The sequence below is a fragment of the Hordeum vulgare genome, chromosome 3H (assembly GCF_904849725.1).
Source record: "Hordeum vulgare subsp. vulgare chromosome 3H, MorexV3_pseudomolecules_assembly, whole genome shotgun sequence".
Lineage (NCBI taxonomy): Eukaryota > Viridiplantae > Streptophyta > Magnoliopsida > Poales > Poaceae > Hordeum > Hordeum vulgare.
Genome location: NC_058520.1, coordinates 19,816,134 through 19,823,246, shown reverse-complemented (window position 1 = coordinate 19,823,246; position 7,113 = coordinate 19,816,134).

Below are 7,113 nucleotides of genomic sequence, written 5' to 3'. Positions count from 1 at the left end.
TCTCATGGGCTATGGGAAGAGATAAACCAGCCCCTAGTGGGTTGGAATAAGTTCCCACTAAGGCCCATAAGGTTTGAGAAGGAAAAAACACAAGGTGGAAAGAGTTTCCAAGTGGGAAGGTGGAATCCTACTCCAAGTAGGATTGGAGTAGGACTTCTCCACCTCCAATTTCGGCCAAACCTTTAGGTTTTGAGGCTGACTCCTCCCCTCCCTCCCACCTATATATACAGAGGTTTTAGGGCTGATTTGAGACGACTTTTCCACGGCAGCCCGACCACATACCTCCACGGTTTTTCCTCTAGATCGCGTTTCTGCGAAGCTCGGGCGGAGCCCTGTTGAGACAAGGTCATCACCAACCTCCGGAGCGCCGTCACGCTGCCGGAGAACTCTTCTACCTCTCCGTCTCTCTTGCTGGATCAAGAAGGCCGAGATCATCGTCGAGCTGTACGTGTGCTGAACGCGGAGGTGCCGTCCGTTCGGTACTAGATCGTGGGACTGATCGCGTGATTGTTCGCGGGGTGGATCGAGGGACGTGAGGACGTTCCACTACATCAACCGCGTTCACTAACGCTTCTGCTGTACGATCTACAAGGGTACGTAGATCACTCATCCCCTCTCGTAGATGGACATCACCATGATAGGTCTTCGTGCGCGTAGGAAATTTTTTGTTTCCCATGCGACGTTCCCCAACAGTGGCATCATGAGTTAGGTTCATGCGTAGATGTCTTCTCGAGTAGAACACAAAAGTTTTTGTGGGCGGTGATGTGCGTTTTGCTGCCCTCCTTAGTCTTTTCTTGATTCCGCGGTATTGTTGGATTGAAGCGGCTTGGACCGACATTACTCGTACGCTTACGAGAGACTGGTTTCATCGCTACGAGTAACCCCGTTGCTCAAAGATGACTGGCAAGTGTTGGTTTCTCCAACTTTAGTTGAATCGGATTTGACCGAGGAGGTCCTTGGATGAGGTTAAATAGCAACTCATATATCTCCGTTGTGGTGTTTGCGTAAGTAAGATGCGATCCTACTAGATACCCATGGTCACCACGTAAAACATGCAACAACAAAATTAGAGGACGTCTAACTTGTTTTTGCAGGGTATGCTTGTGATGTGATATGGCCAACGATGTGATGTGATATATTGGATGTATGAGATGATCATGTTGTAATAGATAATATCGACTTGCACGTCGATGGTACGGCAACCGGCAGGAGCCATAGGGTTGTCTTTATAACTAACGTTTGTGCTTGCAGATGCGTTTACTATTTTGCTAGGACGCAGCTTTAGTAGTAATAGCATGAGTAGCACGACAACCCCGATGGCGACACGTTGATGGAGATCATGATGATGGAGATCATGGTGTGACGCCGGTGACAAGAAGATCGTGCCGGTGCTTTGGTGATGGAGATCAAGAAGCACGTGATGATGGCCATATCATGTCACTTATAAATTGCATGTGATGTTAATCCTTTTATGCACCTTTTTTTGCTTAGAACGACGGTAGCATTATGAGGTGATCTCTCACTAAAATTTCAAGATGAAATTGTGTTCTCCCCGACTGTGCACCGTTGCTACAGTTCGTCGTTTCGAGACACCACGTGATGATCGGGTGTGATAGACTCAACGTTCACATACAACGGGTGCAAAACAGTTGCGCACGCGGAACACTCGGGTTAAGCTTGACGAGCCTAGCATGTGCAGACATGGCCTCGGAACACATGAGACCGAAAGGTCGAGCATGAATCGTATAGTTGATATGATTAGCATAGAGATGCTTACCACTGAAACTATTCTCGACTCACGTGATGATCGGACTTGAGATAGTGGATTTGGATCATGTACCACTCAAATGACTAGAGAGATGTACTTTTTGAGTGGGAGTTCTTAAGTAATATGATTAATTGAACTAATTGTCATGAACATAGTCTAATGGTCTTTGCGAATTACGATGTAGCTTGCGCTATAGCTCTACTGTTTTATATGTTCCTAGAGAAAATTTAGTTGAAAGTTGATAGTAGCAAACTTTGCAGACTGAGTCTGTAAAACCGAGGATTGCCCTCGTTGTTGCACAGAAGGCTTATGTCCTTAATGCACCACTCGGTGTGCTGCACCTCGAGCGTCGTCTGTGGATGCTGTGAACATCCGACATACACGTTTCTGATGACTACACGATAGTTCAGTACAAAAATACTTAATGGCTTAGAAGCAAGGCGCCGAAAACGTTGTAAAACGTCACGGAACATAAGTGATGTTCTAAAGAGATGAAATTGTGATTTCATGCTTGTGCCCTTGTTAAGAGGTACGAGACCTCCGACAAGATTCTTTGTCCACAAAGCACAGGAGAAAAGGCTCAGTCGTTGAGCATGTGCTCAGATTGTCTGAGTACGACAATCGCTTGAATCAAGTGGGAGTTAATCTTCCAGATGAGATAGTGATAGTTCTCCAAAGTCACTACCACCAAGCTGTCAGAGCTTCGTGATGAACTATAACATATCAAGGATACATACAATGATCCTTGAGCGATTCGCGATGTTTGACACAATGAAAGTAGAAATCAAGAAGGAGCATCAATAGTTGATGGTTTGTAAAACCACTAAGTTTCAAGAAAGGCAAGGGCTAGAAGGGATACTTCGTGAAACGGCAAAACAGTTGCTGCACTAATGAAGAGACCCAAGATTAAACCCAAACCCGAGACTAAGTGCTTCTATAATGAGGGGAACAATCACTGAGGCGGAGCAACTCAAGATACTTGGTAGATAAGAAGGCTGGCAAAAGTCGAAAGAAGTGTATTTGATATACATGATGTTGATGTGTACTTTACTAGTACTCCTAGTAGCACGAGGGTATTGGATACCGGTTCGGTTGCTAAGTGATTAGTGACGCGAAATGAAAGCTACGGCACAAACGGAGACTAGCTAAAGGCGAGGTGACGATACGTGTTGGAAGTGTTTCCAAGATTGATATGATCAAACGTCGCACGCTCCCTCTACCATCGGGATTGGTGTTAAACCTAAATAATTGTTATTTGGTGCTTGCGTTAAGCATGAACATGATTGGATCGTATTTATTGCAACACGATTATTCATTTAAAGAGAATAATGGTTACTCTATTTTCTTGAATAATCACCTTCAATGGTTTATTGAATCTCGATCGTAGTGTTACACATGTTCATGATATTGGTGCCAAAAGATATGAGTTGATGATGATAGTACCACTTACTTGTGGCACTGCCGCTTGAGTCATGTTAGTATAAATTGCATGAAGAGGCTCCATGCTGATGGATCTTTGTACTCACCTGATTTCGAATCACTAGTGACATGCGAATCATACCACATGAGCAAGGCCTTGTTTTCATTGAGATGAAATAAGATAGTAACTTGTTGGAAGTGATACATTTTGATGTATGCAGTCCAATGGGTGCTGAGGCACGCAGTGGATATCATTATGTTCTTACTTCACTGACGATTTGAGTAGATACAGGAGTATTTACTTAATGAATCACAAGTCTAAAATGTTGAAAAGTTCAATTCCGTTTCAGAGTGAAGTTCGTCGTAACAAGAGGATAAACTGTCTACGATATGATCATGGAAATGAATATCTGAGTTACGAGTTTTGGTACACAGTTAAGACAATGTGGAAATTGTTTCGTAGTTCATGCCACCTGGAACATCATAGTGAGATGATGTGTCTGAACGTCATAGCCACGCACTATTTGGTATGGTGCATACTATGATGTCTCTTATCGAATTACCACTATCGTTTATGGGTTATGCATTAGAGACAACCGCACTCACTTTAAATAGGGCACCGCGTATTTTCGTTGAGATGACACAGTATAGACTGAGGTTTAGAGAAATCTAAACTGTCGTTTCTTGAAAGTTTGGGGTTTCGACACTTATGTGAAAAAGTTTCAGTCTGATAAGCTCGAACCCAAAGCGGATAAATGCATCTTCATAGGATATCCAAAACAGTTGGGTACATCTCCTATCTCAGATCCGAAAGCAAAGTGTTTGTTTCTAGAAACGGATCCTTTCTCGAGGAAAGGTTTCTCTCGAAAGAATTGAGTGGGAGGGTAGTAGAACTTGATGAGGTTATTGAACCATCACTTCAACCAGTGTGTAGCAGGGCGCAGGAAGTTGTTCATGTGGCGCCTACATCAATTGAAGTGGAAGCCGATGATGATGATCATTGAGCTTCGAATCAAGTTACTACAAACCTCGTAGGTCGACAAGGTCGCGTACTGCTGCAGAGTAGTACGGTAACCCTGTCTTGGAGGTCATGTTGTTGAGCAACAGTGAACCTACGAGTTATGGAGAAAGCGATGGTGGGCCCAGATTCCGACAAATGGCTGGAAGCCATGAAATCCGAGAGAGGATCCATGTGTGAAAACAAAGTGTAGACTTTGGTAGAACTACTTGATGGTCATAGGACTATTGAGTAAAAATGGATCTTTAAAAGAAGACAGACGATGATGGTGATAAGTCACTATTAAGAAACGCTCGACTTGTCGCAAAGATGTTTTCGATAAGATCAAACAGTTGACTATGATGAGACTTTCTCACTCGTAGTGATGCTAAAAGTCTGTTAGAATTATGTTAGTTGTTGATGCATTATTTATGAAATATTGCACGTAGGATGTCAAAACATTGTTTTCTCGATGGTTTCCTTGAGCAAACATTGTATGTGATACAACCAGAAGGTTTTGTCGATCCTAAAGATACTAGCAAGTATGCAAGCTCCAGTAATCCTTCAATGGACTGGTGCAAGCATCTCGGAGTTGGAATATACACTTTGATGAGATGATCAAAGATTTTGGGTTTGTACAAGGTTTATGAGAAACTTGTATTTCCAAAGAAGTGAGTGGGAGCACTATAGAATTTCTGATAGGTATATGTGGTTGACATATTGTGGATCAGAAGTAATGTAGAATTTCTGTAAAGCATACAAGGTTGTTTGAAAGAAGTTTTCAAAGGAGTACCTGGATTACGCTACTTGAACGTTGAGCATCAAAGATCTATGGAGATAGATCGAAAGCGCTTAATAGAAGTTTCAACAAGATGCATGCCTTGACAAGTTTTTGAAAGAGTTCAAAATAGACCAGCAAAGAAGGAGTTCTTGGTTGCGTTGTGAGGTGTGAATTTGAGTAAGACTCAAAACCCGACCACGGCAGAATAAAGAGAATAGACGAAGGTCGTCTTCTATGCCTTAGCCGTAGAATCTAAAGTATGCCATGCTGTGTACCGCACTTGAAGTGTGCCTTGACTCAAATTATGTTGAGAGGTACAGAGAGTGATCCATGATTGAATCACTAGCAGCGGTCGAAATTTATCCTTAGTAACTAATGGACTAAGGAATTTTTCTCGATTATGGAGGTGGTTAAAGAGTTTGTCGTAAAGGGTTACGTCAATGCAAGCTTTGACACTAATCCGGATAACTATGAGTAGTGAAACGGATTCGTATAGTAGAGTAGATATTTGGAGCATTTCCGAATAGCACGTAGTAGCAGCATCTATAAGATGACATAAAGATTTGTAAAGAACGCACGAATCTGAAAGTTTCAGAACCGTTGACTAAAACCTCTCTCACGAGGAAGACGTGATCAGACCCCATAACTATATGGGTGTTGGATTCGTTGGAATCACATGGTGATGTGAACTAGATTATTGACTCTAGTGCAAGTGGGAGACTGTTGGAAATATGCCCTAGAGGCAATAATAAATTAGTTATTATTATATTTCTTAGTTCATGATAATAGTTTATTATCCATGCTATAATTGTATTGATTGGAAACACAATACTTGTGTGGATACATAGACAAAACACTGTCCCTAGTAAGCCTCTAGTTGACTAGCTCGTTGATCAAAGATGGTCAAGGTTTCCTGGCCATAGGCAAGTGTTGTCACTTGATAACGGGATCACATCATTAGGAGAATCATGTGATGGACTAGACCCAAACTAATAGACGTAGCATGTTGATCGTGTCATTTTGTTGCTACTGTTTTCTGCGTGTCAAGTATTTATTCCTATGACCATGAGATCATATAAATTACGGACACCGGAGGAATGCTTTGTGTGTATCAAACGTCGCAACGTAACTGGGTGACTATAAAGATGCTCTACAGGTATCTCCGAAGGTGTTCGTTGAGTTAGTATAGATCGAGACTGGGATTTGTCACTCCGTGTGACGGAGAGGTATCTCGGGGCCCACTCGGTAATACAACATCACACACAAGCCTTGCAAGCAATGTAACTTAATGTAAGTTGCGGGATCTTGTATTACGGAACGAGTAAAGATACTTGCTGGTAAACGAGATTGAAATAGGTATGCGGATACTAACGATCGAATCTCGGGCAAGTAACATACCGAAGGACAAAGGGAATGACGTACGGGATTATATGAATCCTTGGCACTGAGGTACAAACGATAAGATCTTCGTAGAATATGTAGGATCCAATATGGGCATCCAGGTCCCGCTATTGGATATTGACCGAGGAGTCTCTCGGGTCATGTCTACATAGTTCTCGAACCCGCAGGGTCTGCACACTTAAGGTTCGACGTTGTTTTATGCGTATTTGAGTTATATGGTTGGTTACCGAATGTTGTTCGGAGTCCCGGATGAGATCACGGATGTCACGAGGGTTTCCGAAATGGTCCGGAAACGAAGATTGATATATAGGATGACCTCATTTGGTTACCGGAAGGTTTTCGTGCATTACCGGAAAAGTTTCGGGCTCATCGGTAGTGTATCGGGAGTGCCGGGAGGGGTGCCGGGGACCATCGGGAGGGGTGTCACGCCCCAAGGGGTCTCATGGGCTATGGGAAGAGATAAACCAGCCCCTAGTAGGCTGGAATAAGTTCCCACTAAGGCCCATAAGGTTTGAGAAGGAAAAAACACAAGGTGGAAAGAGTTTCCAAGTGGGAAGGTGGAATCCTACTCCAAGTAGGATTGGAGTAGGACTCCTCCACCTCCAATTTCGGCCAAACCTTTAGGTTTTGAGGCTGACTCCTCCCCTCCCTCCCACCTATATATACAGAGGTTTTAGGGCTGATTTGAGACGACTTTTCCACGGCAGCCCGACCACATACCTCCACGGTTTTTCCTCTAGATCGCGT